Genomic DNA, 18,112 nt, shown 5'->3' on the forward strand with positions numbered 1-18,112 from the left:
CGCAACCTGTTTGCCCGACGCTCCGTCGTGCCTTTGTTCGGGCGGGTCGGGTCCCAAAAGAGGATGATATACATGCAAGAGCAGATGAAGCAAAAAAGGATGATATACAGGATGATATACAGGCAAGAGCAGATGAAGCAAGAAAGGCTACACCAATCGAGGAGAACTATCGAATAAAGCCACGATGATAAAAGCATAATCAAGATGAGGTATGTATGCATCAAAGTTTAAGTCATGTCATCATATATATTGATTGGGTCATGGGAAAAGTTCTAGAATCACGATCAAGAATAAAAGGATCTGTTTCGCCAACGACATGCTCGGAGGCATGTGCTACAGTGGAGTAAAGGTCAACATGAAGAAGTGCTCTCATAAGGAGTATAAGGTGGTTGACCAACCAATCAAATAAGAAGCAAATGAAGAACATCGCGATCACAAAGAATAACTATTTGACAAGATTCGTCAACATCTCTCGAAAGAAGGCACGACAACTCTGAAAAAGGAAGAAAACGATAAAGGACCCTTGACACCTACGAAGGCCTTGGAGATAGTAAGGTGCAGATAACCGATTCAACTCTACAAATATGTCATGATGAGGAGCAATATCATGATGAAGTCATGAAGGGCCACTAAATTAAACTACGGGAACAAGCGACTGCAACTAAGCATCCATGTGATAAGTGTTATGAAGGATAGAAAAGGTGACAAAGGAGTAGCTAGAAGATAAAAAGGACCTGATATATATCAAGAAGGCCACTTTCCATGAAGAGAGCAATGACATGACAAACCAGGGGGGAAAGTGATCGATGGTCGGTACCCTGCCAAGAAGAAGTTCAAACAAAGACTTCATAACATCGAAGGAAAGAAGGAGATCAAGCGGCTAAAGGACCCACGAAGAAGACGTTGTTGATGAATGGAAAAGTCCCTAGCTAAGAGGGAGTTCTAACAAGTTCCCAACTACAAAGGAGCTTGGGAAAGTTCCTTGTCAGAGGAAACTTGGGCATGTCTTCCCCAATCAAGGGGAACAGATAGACACAACATTCTTGTCTTCACTTGGAAAGAAATAACGGGAGGATTGGGCAATAATTTGGCATCTAATGCTCTTTGAGGATGTGTAGGGCACCCAAGACAAGAGTAGGCAAGGGGATCAATATTATTTGAGGGCTGGGAACCCAAGACAAGTATTGTCCTGGAAGGTCATACTCAGGGAACACCTGGGTGGGTATGTACCTTTAGAGACAATGACCAAGGTGTTTATAATCCATTGGCCTCGCCAACATTGTGCTCTGGTATTATGAGAGATAAAGTTGTTAGTCAAGGCCTTGCTAAGAACAATGTTGGCTAATATGATGCTATAACAGATGGGTTGCCAATCCGGTTTCTCTTACGTGAATTATTCAAGATTGAAAAATAGCCAAACACCTTGTAATGATTTATGAATACCTCCCTAGTTAAGACGGGGTTTTGAAGAAAGTGTAACTGGGTTCGGTCTTCATAAATGTACTTTTGATATTTGTATTTATTCAAGAACGACCCCGTATTAAAAATGCTAAGCTGTGACCCGATGTTGGCTTTATGCATGTTCGTGCAGCTCATTTGCACGGCTCTCCCTTGTTGCTTTGTTTAGGTCGTTCGGGCAGGTCGTTCGAGGGCGTCCGTGTGAAGTTGTTCGGGCGAGGGCGCGCCCGGGCGAACGAGCCCGTATAAAAAATGATAAGTTGTGACTCGAGGTTGACTTTATGCACGTTCGTGCAGCTCGTTTGCACGGCTCTCCCTTGTCGCTTCGTTTCGCTCATTCGGGCGGGTCGTTTGAGGGCGTCCCTGTGAACTCATTCGGGCGGGTCGTTCGGGCGAGGGTGCACCCGGGCGAACGAGCCCGTATCAAAAATGCTAAGTTGTGACCCGAGGTTGGCTTTGTGTACATTTGTGCAGCTTGTTTTCCCGACTCTCCCTTGTCGCTTCGTTTCGGTCGTTCGGGCGGGTCGTTCGAGGGCATCCGTGTGAAGTTGTTCGAGCGAGGGTGCGCCCGGGCGAACGAGCCCGTATCAAAAATGCTAAGTTGTGACCCAAGGTTGGCTTTGTGCACATTCGTGCAGCTCGTTTTCCCGACTCTTCCTTGTTGGTTCGTTTCGGTCGCTCGGGCTCCCATGCAAAATCGTTTGGGCGGGTCGTTTGAGGGCGTCCGTGTGAACTCGTTCGGGCGGGTCGTTCAGGTGAGGGTGCGCCCGGGCGAACGAGCCCATATAAAAAATGCTAAGTTGTGACCCGAGGTTGGCTTTGTGCAAGTTCGTGCAGCTCGTTTGCCCAGCTCTCCCTTGTCGCTTCGTTTCGGTCGTTCGGGCAGGTCATTCGAGGGCGTCCGTGTGAAGTCGTTCGGGCGAGGGCACGCCCGGGCGAACGAGCCCGTATAAAAAATGCTAAGTTGTGACCCGAGGTTGGCTTTCTGCACGTTCATGCAGCTCGTTTGCCCGGCTCTCCCTTGTCGGTTCATTTTGGTCATTCGGGTACCCATGCAAAATCGTTCGGGTGGGTCGTTTGAGAGCGCCCATGTGAACTCGTTCCGGCGGGTCGTTTGGGCGAGGGCACACCTGGGCGAATGAGCCCGTATCAAAAATGATAAGTTGCGACCCGAGGTTGGCTTTGTGCACGTTCGTGTAGCTCATTTGCCCAGCTCTCTCTTGTCGCTTCGTTTCGGTTGTTCGGGCGCCCATGCAAAATCGTTCGGGTGGGTCGTTTGAGGGCGCCCGTGTGAACTCGTTCGGGTGGGTCATTCGGGCGAGGGTGCGCCCGGGCGAACGAGCCCGTATCAAAAATGCTAAGTTGTGACCCGAGGTTGGATTTGTGCACATTCATGCAGCTCGTTTTCCTGGCTCTCCCTTGTCACTTCGTTTCTGTTGTGCGGGCGCCCTTGCAAATTCGTTCAGGCGAGGTCACCCACGGGCCAACGAGGCCGTATCAAAAATGCTAAGTTGTGACCTGAGGTTGGCTTTGTGCATGTTCGTGCTGCTCCTTTGCCCGACTCTCCCTTGTTGCTTCGTTTCGGTCGTGCGAGGGCCCATGCAAATTCCAGATGATCCGAGTGACAAGTTTTCTTTCTGTGTGAAAGGTGGGTTAGTAATTGAGTTGTGTTTTCATGTTTTCCTGAATGATGGCCTTGGTTCATTTGTAGGGTGGCCAATTTTCATCTTCTCTCCATGCCAACTCAATAGTGCATGAGCAATAATGGTTTCCATGCTCGTCTTGGGAGGCATATGTGAACAATTCCCCTTCTGCTCTCCAAGTCCTCGGAGCTGTTTGGGCTATTGTGGTGTGGCTCCCTGGCTCGTCCTGGTCCCTGCGTGTCCCTCCAAATGATACCAGCGACAAGTTTTCTTTCCGTGTGAAAGGTGGCTTGGTAATCGAGTTGTGTTTTCGGGTTTGCTTGAACGATGGCCTTCGGTTGTTTGCAGGGCGGTTTTCGTGTGGCCCGTTTGCCTGATGCTCCCTCGTGGCTTCGTTCGGGTCATGCGCCCACGGAAACCCCGAAATTTCGTTCGGGTCGTGCGCCCATGGAAACCCCAAATTTCGTTCGGGCAGGTCGGGACGTGTCGTGTGTGGGTGCCCGTGCAAACGGGTCGGGTCGTGTCATGTCGTGTCGTGTGACGACACCCAGGGCACACGTGGCCGTATAAAAAATGCTAAGTTGTGAAGGGGGGTGGGCCTCGTGCACGATCGTGTCGCCCGTTTGCCCGAATCTCCCTTGTGACTTCATTTTGGTCGTGTGTCGGAGCCCATGTAAACTCGTTCGAGCGGCTCGTTTGCCGTGTAAACACTCGTTCGGGCGAGTCGTTTTCCCGGCTCTCCCTTGTCGGTTCGTTTCAGTCGTTCGAGCGCCCATGCAAAATCGTTCGGGCGGGTCGTTTGAGGGCGCTCGTGTGAACTCGTTCGGGCGGGTCGTTTGAGGGCGCCCGTATGAACTCGTTCAGGCGGGTCGTTCGAGGGCGCCTGTGTGAACTCATTCGGGGGGGTCGTTCGGGCGAGGGCCGTATCAAAAATGCTAAGTTGTGACCCGAGGTTGGATTTGTGCACGTTCGTGCAGCTCGTTTGCCCGGCTCTCCCTTGTCGATTCGTTTCGGTCGTTCGGGCGCCCATGCAAAACCATTCGGGCGGGTAGTTTGAGGGCGCCCGTGTGAACTCGTTCGGGCGGGTCGTTTGAGGCTGCCCGTGTGAACTCGTTCGGGCGGGTCGTTCGGGCGAGGGCCGTATCAAAAATGCTAAGTTGTGACCCGAGGTTGGCTTTGTGCACGTTCATGCAGCTCGTTTTCCCGGCTCTCCCTTGTCGGTTCGTTTCTGTCATTCGGGCGCCCTTGCAAAATCGTTCGGGCGGGTAGTTTGAGGGCACCCGTGTGAACTCGTTCGGGCGAGGTTGGCTTTGTGCACGTTCGTGCAGCTCGTTTGCCCGGCTCTCCCTTGTTGGTTCGTTTCGGTCGTTCGAGCGCCCATGCAAAATCGTTCGGGCAGGTCGTTTGACGGTGCCCGTGTGAACTCGTTTGGGTGGGTCATTCGGGCGTGTCATTCGGGTGGGTCGTTCGGGCGGGTCGTTTGAGGGCGCGCATGTGAACTCGTTCGGGCGGGTCGTTTGATGGCGCCCATGTGAACTCGTTCGGGCGGGTCGTTTGAGGGCGCGCGTGTGAACTCGTTCGGGCGGGTCGTTTGAGGGCGCCCGTGTGAACTCGTTCGGGCAGGTCGTTCGGGCGAGGGCCGTATCAAAAATGCTAAGTTGTGACCCAAGGTTTGCTTTGTGCACGTTCGTGCAGCTCGTTTGACCGACTCTCCCTTGTTGGTTCATTTCGGTTGTTCGGGCAGGTCGTTCGGGTGGGTCGTTCGGGCGAGGGTCGTATCAAAAATGTTAAGTTGTGACCCGAGGTTGGCTTTGTGCACGTTCATGCAGCTCGTTTCGCCGCCTCTCCCTTGTCGGTTCGTTTCAGTCGTTCGGGCGCCCATTCAAAATCGTTCGGGCGGGTCGTTTGAGGGCGCCCGTGTGAACTCGTTCGAGCGGGTCGTTCGGGTGGGTCGTTCGGGTGGGTCGTTCGGGCGGGTCCTTTGAGGGCACCCGTGTGAACTCGTTCGGGCAGGTCGTTTGAGGGCGCCCGGGCGAACTCGTTCGGGTGGGTTGTTCGGGCGAGGGCCGTATCAAAAATGCTAATTTGTGACCCGAGGTTGGCTTTGTGCACATTCGTGCAGCTCGTTTGCCCGGCTCTCCCTTGTCGGTTCGTTTCGGTCGTTCGGGCGCCCATGTTGTGGTGTGGCTCCCTGGCTCGTCCTGGTCCCCGCGTGCCCCTCCAGATGATACCTGCTACAAGTTTTCTTTCCGTGTGAAAGGTGGGTTGGTAATTGAGTTTTGTTTTCGCGTTTGCCTGAACGATGGCCTTGGGTCATTTGTAGGGCCACCGATTTTCATCTTCTCTCCATCCCCACTCGGTAGCGCATGAGCGGTAATGTTAGCCAGGCTCGGCCTCGGAGGCATATGTGAACAATTCCCCTTCCACTCTCCACGTTATTGGAGCTGTATGGGCTGTTGTGGTGTGGCTTTCTGGCTTGTCCTGGTCCCCCTTGCGCCCCTCCAGATGATACCAGTGACAGGTTTTCTTTCCGTGTGAAAGGTGGGTTGGTAATCGAGCTGTGTTTTCGCGTGTGCCTGAATGATGGCCTTGGGTTGTTTGTAGGGTTGTCGATTTTCATCTTCTCTCCATCCCCGCTCGGTAGCGGATGAGCGGTAATGTTGGCCATGCTCGGCCTGGGAGGCATATGTGAACAATTCCCCTTTTGCTCTCCAAGTTCTTGGAGCTTTTTGGGCTGTTGTGGTGTGGCTCCCTAGCTCGTCCTGGTCCCCGCGTGCCCCTACAGATGATACCAGTGATAGGTTTTCTTTCCGTGTGAAAGGCGGGTTGGTAATCGATTTGTGTTTTCAAGTTTGCCTGAACGATGGCCTTGGTTCATTTGTAGGGTGGTTGATTTTCATCTTCTCTCCATCCCCACTCGGTGGCGCATGAGCGGTAATGTTGGCCAGGCTCGGCCTGGGAGGCATATGTGAACAATTCTCCTTCCACTCTCCAAGTTCTTGGAGCTGTATGGGCTGTTGTGGTGTGGCTCCCTGGCTTGTTCTGGTCCCTGCATGCCCCTCCAGATGATACCAGCGACAGGTTTTCTTTCCCTGTGAAAGGTGGGTTGTTAATCGAGTTGTGTTTTCTAGTTTGCCTAAACGATGGCCTTGGGTCGTTTGTAGGGCGGCCGATTTTCATCTTCTCTCCATCCCCACTCTGTAGTGCATGAGCGTTAATGTTCGCCAGGCTTAGCTTGGGAGGCATATGTGAACAATTCCCCTTCCGCTCTCCAAGTTCTTGGAGCTGTATGGGCTGTTGTGGTGTGGCTTCCTGGCTCGTCCTAGGCCCCTCGTGCCCCTCCCAATGATACCAGCGACAGGTTTTCTTTCCGTGTGAAAGGTGGATTGGTAATCGAGTTATGTTTTCGCATTTGCCTAAACGAAGGCCTTGGGTCATTTGTAGGGTGGCCGATTTTCATTTTCTCTCCATCCACACTCAGTAGCGCACGAGCATTAATGTTGGCTATGCTCGTCCTGTGAGGCATATGTGAATAATTCCCCTTCCGCTCTCCAAGTTCTTGGAGCTGTACGGGCTATTGTTGTGTGGCTCCCTTGTTCGTCCTGGTCCCCTCGTGCCTCTCCAGATGATACCAACGGTAGGTTTTCTTTCCGTGTGAAAGGTGGGTTGGTAATCGAGTTGCGTTTCCGCGTTTGCTTGAACGATGGCCTTGGGTCGTCTGTAGGGTGGCCGATTTTCATCTTCTCTCCATCCCCACATGGTAGCGCATGAGCGGAAATGTTGGCTAGGCTCATCATGGGAGGCATATGTGAACAATTCCCCTTTCGTTCTCCAAGTTCTTGGAGCTATATGGGTTGTTGTGTTGTGGTGTGGCTCCCTAGCTCATCCTGCTCCCCCTCGTGCCCCTCCAGATGATACTAGCCACAGGTTTTCTTTCCGTGTGAAAGGTGGGTTGGCAATCGACTTGTGTTTTCGCTTTTGCCTGAACAATGGCCTTGGGTCGTTTGTAGGGTGGCCGATTTTCATCTTCTCTCCATCCCCACTCGGTAGCGCATGAGCGGTAATGTTGCCCATGCTCGTCCTGGGAGGCATATGTGGACAATTGCTCTCTAAGTTCTTGGAGCTGTAGGGGATGTTGTGGTTTGGCTCCCTGGCTCGTCTTGGTCCCCTTTTGCTCCTCAAGATGATACCAGCGACAGGTTTTCTTTTTCCGTGTGAAAGGTGGGTTGGTAATCGAGTTTTGTTTTCGGGTTTGCCTGAACGATGGCCGTAGGTCATTTGTAGGGTGTCCGATTTTCATCATCTCTCCATCCCCTCTCGGTAGCGCATGAGAGGTAATGTTGGCCATGCTCGTCCTAGGAGGCATACATGAACAATTCCCCTTCTCCTCTCTTTAAGTTCTTGGCGCTCTATGGGTTGTTGTGGTGTGGCTCCTTGGCTCGTCCTGGTCCCCCTCCTACCCCTCCAGAAGATACCAGTGACAGGTTTTCTTTCCGTGTGAAAGGTGGGTTGGTAATCGAGTTGCTTTGTCGGGTTTTCCTGAACGATGGCCTTGGGTCATTTGTAGGGCGGCTGAATTTCGTCTTCTCTCAGTCCCCGCTCGGTAGCACATGAGCGGTAACGTGGGCCATGCTCATCCCCATCCCTCTTTCCCATCCCAACGATAAGAATGTTGAAAGTTTTCTTGGCGCTCCTTTGAGCCTTTGTTGTTGCGGGTCCGAGATGGAAGCCCCAAAACTCCGTCGTTGCCTATGTCGTTATCGTGCCCATCGGTTGTTGCGAATAGAGAATTTTGATTGGGCTGGGTAGCCATTTGTGGCTCCATTGAAATTGGCTCCTCGTTCTATTGTTCACCTCCTCCCTATTTGGTGTGGAGGGTTTTGCTTTTCATGTGAAAGGTGGATTGGTAATTGAGTTGGTTTTTCGAGTTTGCCTCAAGAATGGCCTTGGGTCATTTGTAGGGTGTCCGATTTTCATCTTCTCTCCATACCCACTCGGTAGCGCATGAGCATTAATGTTGACCATGCTTGTCCTAGGAGGCATATGTGAACAATTCCACTTCTACTCCAAGTTTTGGGAGTTGTATGTGTTGTTGTGGTGTGGCTCCTTGTGATGGCTAGCCTCTTCATTGTTCGGCTGTTTATGGTGCCGATGTCTTGTTCTTGTACTCTTTCCATGTTGGCATTTTTGGTTGAGATGCATACATTTAAGAGGGACGTGGAAGGGTTTTGGTTGTAAACCACCTACCCTCCCTCTTGCTTGCTTTTTCCGTCGGGCGATGTGAGGCGCTGTTCTCCTTATTGTAAAGTCAAGGGTTGGCATTCCTTTCAAAGTGCACATCGTTCGTGGTTGCGTTGGCTTTGAGGTTTTGATAGATGTGTTGGCCCATATGTTTGATCGAGGGGTCAGCTTTTCCCTTGCATCTTGCGTGCGTGGCAGGCTTTTGCGGTTGGAAATGTTAAGTCACAACGTTTATGGGCATTTGTTGTTTCAATTGTGTATGCGCTCCTGGTCCAATGGGGAGGAGGCTTGCTATGTCGATGGTGGGGGCTATCTGGAAGAAGGATTTCGAGGTGGAACACTTCGACCTCCCTCCTTTGAGTGGAGGTGGCCGTAGGGGAAAAGTACTCATCATCCAGTTGGAAAAGCTGTGGGAAATCTCCTAGGTTGCCTGTACGTAGGGTGCGGGGGGTACGGGGCTGCCCGATCCCTCCTCCTGTTTGGATATGTTCTTGTATTGTCCAGCGAGCCTCTTGATTTGCATTTATTTCCTTCCTTTGACTTCGCATCGAAGATGCCACAGGCGGTCAAGTGATCGAGGTCCACCGTTTCTGCTATTGCGGGTGGACTCCTAGGTGGCCTCTATACGTGGCATGGAGGGTCGGGGGGCACATTTCTAAGATAGGTTGTGGGCTCGGTTGGTCTTGTTGTTTTGTTTCCTTTCGTTTCCTTTGCATTGAGGCTGCCGCAGGCGATCATGCGATCGAGGTCCATCATTGCTGCTGTCCGGGTGGACTCCTAGGTGGCCTCTCTGCGGGGAGGGGAGGGTTGGGGGGCACTTGTTGTTTCAATTGTGTATGCGCTCGTGGTCCAATGGGGAGGAGGCTTGCTACGTCGATGGTGGGGCCTATTTGGAAGAAGGATTTCGAGGTGGAATGCTTCGACCTCCCTCCTTTGCGTGGAGGTGGCCGTAGGGGAAAATTATTCATCGCCTGGTCGGTAAAGCTGTGGGAAATCTCCTAGGTTGCCTGTATGTAGGGTGTGTGGGGGGCGGAGCTGCCCAATCCCTCCTCCTATTCGGATATGTGTTCTTGTATTGTGTAGCGACCCTCTTGATTTGGAATTACTTCCTTCCTTTGCCTTTGCATCGTGGTTGCCACAGGCGGTCAATTGATCGAGGTCCACTATTTCTTCTGGCGTGGGTGGACTCCTAGGTGGCCTCGGTGCGTGGCGTGGAGGGTCGGGGGGCATTTCTAAGAGAGGTTGTGGGCTCGGTTGGCCTTGTTGTTTTGTTTCCTTCCGTTTCCTTTGAATTGAGTCTACAGCAGGTGATCATGCGATCGAGGTCCAACGTTGGTGCTATCCGGGTGGACTCCTAGGTGGCCTCTTTGCGAGGATGGTTGGGGGGCACTTGTTGTTTCAATTGTGTATGCGCTCGTGTTCCAATGGGGAGGAGGCTTGCTACTATAGTCATCGATGGTGGGTGCTATCTGGAAGAAGGATTTCAAGGTGGAATGCTTCGACCTCCCTCCTTTGCGTGGAGGTGGCCGTAGGGGAAAATTATTCATCGTCCGGTCGGTAAAGCTGTGGGAAATATCCTAGGTTGCCTGTACGTAGGGTGTGTGGGGAGCGGAGCTGCCCGATCCTTCCTCCTCTTGTTCGGATATGTGTTCTTGTATTGTGTAGCGACCCTCTTTATTTGCATTTACTTCCTTCCTTTGCCTTCGCATCGTAGTTGCCGTAGGAAATCAAGTGATCGAGGTCCACCATTGCTGCTGTCGCGGTGGACTCCTAGGTGGCCTCGGTGCGTGGCATGGAGGGTCGGGGGGCATTTCTGAGAGATTTTGTGGGCTCGGTTGGTCTTGTTTTATTTCCTTCCGTTTCCTCTCTGCATTGAGGCTGCCATTGGCGATCATACGATTGAGGTCCATCGTTGCTACTGTCCGGGTGGACTCCTAGGTGGCCCCTGTGCGGGGAGGGGAGGGGTGGGTTGGGGGCCATTTCTAAGGGAGGTTGCAGGCTCGGTTTGTCTTGTATGATTCCTTCCCTTGCCTTTGTGTCGAGGCTGCCGCAGGCGATCATCCGATCGAGGTCCACTGTTGCTGCTATCCGAGTGGACTCCTAGGTGGCATCGGTGCAGGGCGGGGAGGTTTGTATGGCCTCTCTATGATAGGATTTGTGCGGTCAGGCGTTCTCTTTTTATTTCCTTCCTTTTCCTTTACATCAAGGTTGCCGCAGGCGGTCGGGAGATCGATGTCCATCGTTGCTGCTGTCCGAGTGGATTCCTAGGTGGCCTCGGTGCGGGGGTGGGGAGGGTTGTGGCTCATTTGTAATATAGAGGTTGCGTGGTTGGTCGTTATCCATTTGCTTCCTTTGCATCGAGGCTGCCGCAGGCAATCGGGTGATCGAGGTCCATCGTTGCTGCTGTCCGGGTGGACTCCTAAGTGCCCTCGGTGCGGGGTTTGGAGGCCTTTGGAGGCATTTCTAAGGGAGTCAGTGAGTGATCGCTCATTTTCTTGTTGGTTGGGACGTGACTGCAAAATCCAGAGTGGCCTTGGTGCGTTGTGGCTCGTCAGGTCTGCCCATTTGTTCACCATGTCCTTGGCATGTTGCGTGTGCTTCCTTCTTGGGATGAAAGAGGTGCAAGGCATAAAAGTTTTACATGATATTTTGACGTCTCTTTGACTTGATGGGTGTTCAGGCTGGCTCTCGGTAAGAGAGCGCCTGGAATGCCCTTTGAAGTGGGAGGGTTCTACCTGGTTGATCCTGCCAGTAGTCATATGCTTGTCTCAAATATTAAGCCATGCATGTCTAAGTATGAACTAATTCAAACTATGAAATTGTGGATGGCTCATTAAATCAATTATAATTTTTTTGATGGTACCATACTACTCGGATAACTGTAGTAATTCTAGAGCTAATACGTGCACCAAGTCCCGACTCTTTGGAAGGGATGCATTTTTTAGATAAAAGGCCAGCGCGGGCTTGCCCGCTTCTCCGGTGAATCATGATAACTCGACGGATTGCATAGCCCTTGTGCTGGCGATGCTTCATTCAAATTTCTGCCCTATCAACTTTCGATGGTAGGATAGAGGCCTACCATGGTGGTGATGGGTGACAGAGAATTACGGTTCGATTCCGGAGAGGGAGCCTGAGAAACGGCTACCACATCCAAGGAAGGTAGCAGGCGCAAATTACCCAATCTTGACATGGGGAGGTAGTGACAATAAATAACAATACTGAGCTCATCGAGTCTGGTAATTGGAATGAGTACAATCTAAATCCCTTAACGAGGATCCATTGGAGGGTTATAGTGTGCGGTCACGTCATCAGGGTTATAACGTTTAAACCAGCACCCGGGGGCTAACAGAACACAAATTTTACACTAAATGCAGGCATAAAACAGGGGTAGCGGGGTTTTGTGGAGTTATAGGGAAAATGAAGGAGGAAATGGGAAAAACTGTTGCGAACCTTATGCAACCAAAACCAGCACTGCCCAACCCATATTTATCCATCAAATGCCGAAGAACATAGCAGAGCTAACATGCATCATACCAGATATGAATGAACCAGTTGTAATATATCAAAGGTCTTGATTTGGCTTGAGGTGAAGGTTTCCCGGCTCAATGCCCCTTCATTCACCCTTGATTGATTGTTCAGAAGTAAGGCCCCAGGTTGATTCAAGCCCGATGCTATTTTACTTTCCCCAAGCTCATTCTCCAGCACGATGCTATTTTTCTTTCGTAATGAACACCCCCAGGTCTAGCGCAGTAGCAGAAAAAAACAAAGGAATCAGTCCCAGGTGAGTGATAAAGGTTGGGCCCCCTCATCTAATACGTGAAACCCAAAAGGTTGTAACCTTTCTTTATAGAATTTATCACCACTGATAGGGATTTCTTGCTTGTACGCATCAGGCAAGCGGATTCGCTCCATAACAAACTGAAAAAGACAAAAATATGATGATAAACTACCCTATCTATGCCCAATAGGTGATCAGTATTATTGCAATTTATCCTGTTATTAATCTTATCTACCTGTGTGCCTATCCTGTCAATCCGCCTGTAAAGAAATCCTTTTGCCTTTCTCTTGTTTGTTGATTGATGCATGCAACCTCTTTGCTCGCTGCCGATGCTGATGGGCGAATGAACCCCCCCATCCGGCAAGCAAAGGAAAGCAAGATATTATGCTGAAAAAGCATAAGTAGTGAGGTTTCTCGAATCGGTGATCAGATGTTTCTGTGGGCAGTGAGAAACAGGTCTCTGTCCAAGACCATTTTGTAGGTGAAGCTGGTGGTTTATGTGACTGGGCCTGATCCATTTAGTAGATCTGGTCAAGGTGGGTGGTTTTTACTAGCGTGTGCACGGTAGAAGTCCCTATGAGTGTCTCTAGCCCCTGTGAGCATCTTTCCTAAATGTCTTGAAGAGGGCCTCTCTAACCAAGAGTGGTGGGTGTCCACCCATCACTTCGGCCATTCCTGGCTCGACTTCGATAATTCTATTATGAAAGGATAGGGGATAAGGGCATTGGATCCCTTTGTTAGATAAGGATGGATATTGTGTGATGTTGGGTTGGGGTTTGGTGAACCAACTGGTCGCTCCTCTGGTTTTAGTATCAGGAACTCACTTTTTTTTGCACCTGTCATAGCCTTGCCCTAGTTACACCTTTGGAATAACCCTCCAAGGAGATCCATTTTTCTCTACTCCCCCAATCTGAACATGACACCAGGGATACTCTCTGTCATGGGATTAGACCAAGGAGAATCTCTATAGAGTCCCTCATACTGTTTGTGCATGTAGGAGGGATATAGATCAAGGCATAACCGCCTGTCGCCATCGCTGAAGGATGTTTAGCGAGGAGGGGAAAGATTTTGGTAGATATACCCACCCATATATACCTAGACATAACTATATATACTAGTACATATTGTTGGGAGTTTTAATCGATAATTAATCCTCATAATATTTATTGTCAACCCGAGGTTCGTAAACACGAATTGCCTTGCGCTCTCTTTGTTCATGGCTAGGTCAGAGTTTTATGATTTCCTTTTTACAACTTATGGAATGATAACTATTTGTAAATCAAAACATCTAATTATCAAGAGCAAACCCAACAATAAAATTTTATTTAAAGATTTCAAAAACCTTTACAAACTCTAGCATTCAAATATGAACTCAAGTGAACTCTGATAAAAATGGACTTCTACTCACAAAAAAATTTACTCAATCAAACCCTCAAATGTTGGTACCAGACCTTCTATTCGTAATAACAATTTAATCATCACTCAACGAACAATATATAATGATGGAAATTCAATCCTTAAGAAAACAAACAAATCTGTACTAATAATCATTCAACCTTTAAACAATCCACACAAATGACAATTCATTCCTGAAGAAACTAAGCAACCTATAACAATTCAATTCTTAAGAAAACAAGAAATCTATATTGATAGTAATTCAACTTAAAAAATTCCTAAGAAACTGTGCTCAAAACCATTCTAAAATCACACCAATCTTGGAGCCAATGGACTATTGTCTAAAATCTAATTGATATCTGACTCCTTAAATCAATCACTTTACAAAGCAAAGGAAATCGTTTTACCTACACAGCTAGAATTGATCTCCACACAAAACAGGGAAAGTTATTTATCTACTAAACTTACTAAAATCAATCAACACCAGAAAAAGGGAATCAATTATCTGTTTTAAACTAACAAATTCACAGTCAACAACTAATCGTTGAAAGCACTCAGTAGTATTCTATGTTCAACCCACACTTAATCCAAAAGTCTACTTGTCAAATGGAACAAAGCTTATTCGATAGTGAACCAACCAATGTTTATAAAAACAATCTGTAACTCAAACAACTTGAAACTAAACCAAGAACGATCAACGAGAATGCTTCACGGGATATTACATGTAAAATAGTTCAAACACACAGTCAATCCAATCTAGCTTCTGAGGGAACGAAGAACAATTCGATGAGCAAACAAATCTCATTCTGGTTATTTGAATTCGCCAAATAGAATTAATTAGAAAAACAATCTCAGCACTCTCAATGTATGGATAGTTCGTTTCACTCGTTAGATGTTCATGTGGAATTTCTTGTTTAATTATGAATTAATGCAGTAGCAAGCATACTCTGTTTCGAAATCAAAGAAAAGTTCACTCAAAAGTTTAGCTAGGAATTATGGAAACGAGTGGATGAAAGAACAATAATGCACCTACACTCTTTTAAACAACCAAATAAATGAAATTCTCACATATTCAAGCCAAACTAATTTGAAATGCAGGTACACACCGTAACTAATCACACAGTGATTCTATTTGAAATATACAAAGCAACCCAGATGGGTGGGCCCTGGCCACACTTGGGAGCTAGATAAACTTACAGTAAAAAGGAAATCTCAAACACAATCAATCGACTGTCTTCAGCAATCCATCAAACGCTTAATCCCAAATTCAAAGTAGAAGCATTGTCAATATCTTAGATTAAAAACAATTCATGAAATACACAACAATTACTTCCATGTTTGAGAGCTACCTCCCTTTCCTATGCTTGCTGCTCTACTTTTATACATGTTGTAGATTAATTACAAACAACTTCATGCCCTGTTTGAATTCTCTAGATAGCCTTCAAATAGCTAATGGTTGTTGATGATGTTGATCAATGCAGGGATGGAGGACAAGAACTTATCAAACCATAACTGTGGCATAAAAATAGGCAAATCTGAATTTGATTGTTAAGTACAAATCTAGACATTTTTTATAAATTGGCCTCAGATAACTCCGCATATCTCCCAAAACGTAAGGAAGTTTAGAAAATTATTTTAGGGTTAGTAAATTGGATATACTGGAACCAAAACCCATGTTCCATGTTTCTTCATTTGCATTCATCTGTACGGGAACTGAGGTGGAAGTTGGTAGTTTGAAAATTATTGTAGATTTGGGCAAATTTATGAATTTCCTTCTAGAGACCCACATGAGTGACCTAGGTGAAATCCAAGCTATGGAAAGGTATTAAAACATCATTTTTGACAATAACCTCTCTCGGTTTCTCCGAAAGCATGCCAAAAGTGTCAAAAGCCCCAAATTGGCCATTTCCGTACTCTACTGGCTTGTGAAGAAACTTGGCGATAGAACCCTGTGAAAATGAGCTTAGTGAAAGTGTCATTAGTAAATCATGGAATAATAATCTTTAATCATAGAAAATCTAAGAAAACTAATGATATTCAACCACAAGACATAAAATGTGATTTGGCGGCAAGTTGATGGAATTAGGGTACGGAACGGGTTAAAGACCTAGGGTTTTAGGGTATGAATGGTGATATTGCATGATGAAAACATGGGAATTTTCGAAGCCCATCATCCCCCCACGCCTAAGGTTTTGCATGTCCTCATGCAAACAAATACTCTACTCATATATAAGTTCTTATGGCATCATTACTTTGGGCAGGGTTAGTTCTTGTAGAGTATGGTTGCTTGAAGATTTGGAGTTTTGGTTCTTGTGGAGCAACACCATACTTATTTGACCACCATAGATTTAATTGTGAGAGCAATACAAATTGAGGATAAGAAATAGATATGGTAGGAGGCGATGATGAATGAGATGATAGGTGACAATGGAAATGGTGGATGAGATGAGGTGGTGATGGTGATAGTGGATGAGGTGAGGTGGTTGCATATGCTACTCTTGTAAGGCCAATGCTTATGGATTTTTTATTTTACGGAGGGCAGCAATTACTTCATCCTCTATTGGATACATTCAATTGACAATATGTGTGAATGTAGGAGGGGAAGGCACTATAGTTACTGCTTTTCTTTTACATGAACCAATATACTTTTCTTTTCATGATTATGACCTAATTAGAGTAGCATGCATTTTATTATGAATGAGGAATTTGCAAATGAAAGGTATATGGAGAATGCAATACATGGTGGTTAATCATCAAATCTTCCTTAAAACTCTAATGAATTAAAGAATCTTACGCCAACTTTACCTCAGGTTACCTTTACTTTTGATGTACTTGTTGTTGTAAGATGAAGTGGAAGATGAACCGAAACACAGTTGAAAGTAGGAGTTGGAATGACTGCTGTTGATGTGTATATGGATCTGTTGAAGAAGGCTGAACTGGAGATAGTAAAGGAGGCTGAAAAATGAAGGTCCCATTCTCCCCCCATGCCTGAGGAGTTGCATTTCCCCAAACAAAGAAGAAAGATGACTGCTGCAAATGATGATCAAGCTGTTATATGGCAACCTTTACTGAAACAAGATGACTGCTACAAGAAAATAAAATGTTGCTACAAATGTCCACACTGCTGCAAATCTGTACTAAGATCACAAAACCGTATAGTCTTCAACTGCTACACCCCATGTGCAATCCTGCTTATGTGAAATAATGGTGTCGATGTCGAAGTCGAACATAAACAAGAATCAATGGATTACTGACCATTGAGGAATTCATTAATCAATGCGAGATATCCCACTTGTGATGTCAATGGGAATCAAGGTACTAGCTACATTTTACTAGCCACGAATAAATTTGTCGAATTTGAATGGACTGCAGAATTCATCCACCAAGAAACATTGATGTATTCCCTTGGTAGATGACAAGGATACTTTCCATTAAGGCATGCAGGTCCCTAAGTACCTGATCTAACCCTGGCCTTGGTCTCAGATAATTTTTTGATGTTGATGGTACAAAGCATGTTGGCAGGCGGGCCTTAAGGGATCCCACATCAACCAACACGAATATAAGACATAATGATTTGAAATATACATGCTTTGAATAACTCATAAAAATCTACAAACATTATTGGGAACTTTGCCCATTAGTTACCTGGGTTTCAAGCAGAGTCCCTACCCATTTGCGCCTGACAAGCTAGTTTTCACAAAAGGACTTATTTTCTCTTTACTATTTTCTTTTATTTATTTACAATACTAACTTCCCTATATTATTGAAGAAAGGGAGATAAAATCCTTCAAGTGAAGAAGTACTTCCAATGAAGCCATGTACAGAGCAGGGACAAATAGATATTCATGCTCAGATTTAACATATAAACTTGGAAGTGTACATGAGCATGAAAAACCAACAAATGTACTTGATATGAAAACAAGATTTTTAGAAAAGGAGAATACTGCCTCACTTGAGTTGTTGTTCGGAACCAATGTTCGATGTAATCATGGTATTCTTGGTCCATTTCTTGGTTTGGCCCATGCTGCTCATCCTCTTCTTCCATGTCATGTTTATTGTTCTCCGTAGGGTGAGTAGTCTCTTGATTATATTCCAGATCTGCTAATAGACATGTCAAGAACTCCTCGATCTCAAGTTCCAGTGGATGTTCTCCATTGGTTATGGTGCATGATTCATTCGTCTCCTAAGATGAGTGGTAAGGGAAATCAAAGGAGACTTCCAAATCCCCTTGTGGTGGTGGGGAAATGGACAAGTCCTTGAATATTGTCAAGAAGTTCTCTTCCTAAGAGGTAGAGGTCAAGATCCCAGCAACTACTAGGGCTTGTGAGAGGTCTTTCATATTTATCATCTTCAAGTCCATTTGGTTGATTGATAGTCCCTGTCTTCACACACATATTAGTAACAAGGGTTCTTACATCACCCCAAAATCATATAAGATTAAAGATTGGAACCTGAAGATGAATTTAAAAGTTAAATTCACTGAAATAAAACTCACCACACTTGAGAGCGAATCAGAATACTATTTAATCTACTAAAAGAAAAACAATTCAGAAATTAAATATCTCACAGAGTGTTTTAGACTATTCTAAGGCCTATG

The sequence above is a fragment of the Pinus tabuliformis genome, chromosome 1_1, assembly GCF_031772625.1.
Source record: "Pinus tabuliformis cultivar Carrire ecotype Pingquan chromosome 1_1, CPIR1, whole genome shotgun sequence".
In the NCBI taxonomy this organism is placed as follows: domain Eukaryota; kingdom Viridiplantae; phylum Streptophyta; class Pinopsida; order Pinales; family Pinaceae; genus Pinus; species Pinus tabuliformis.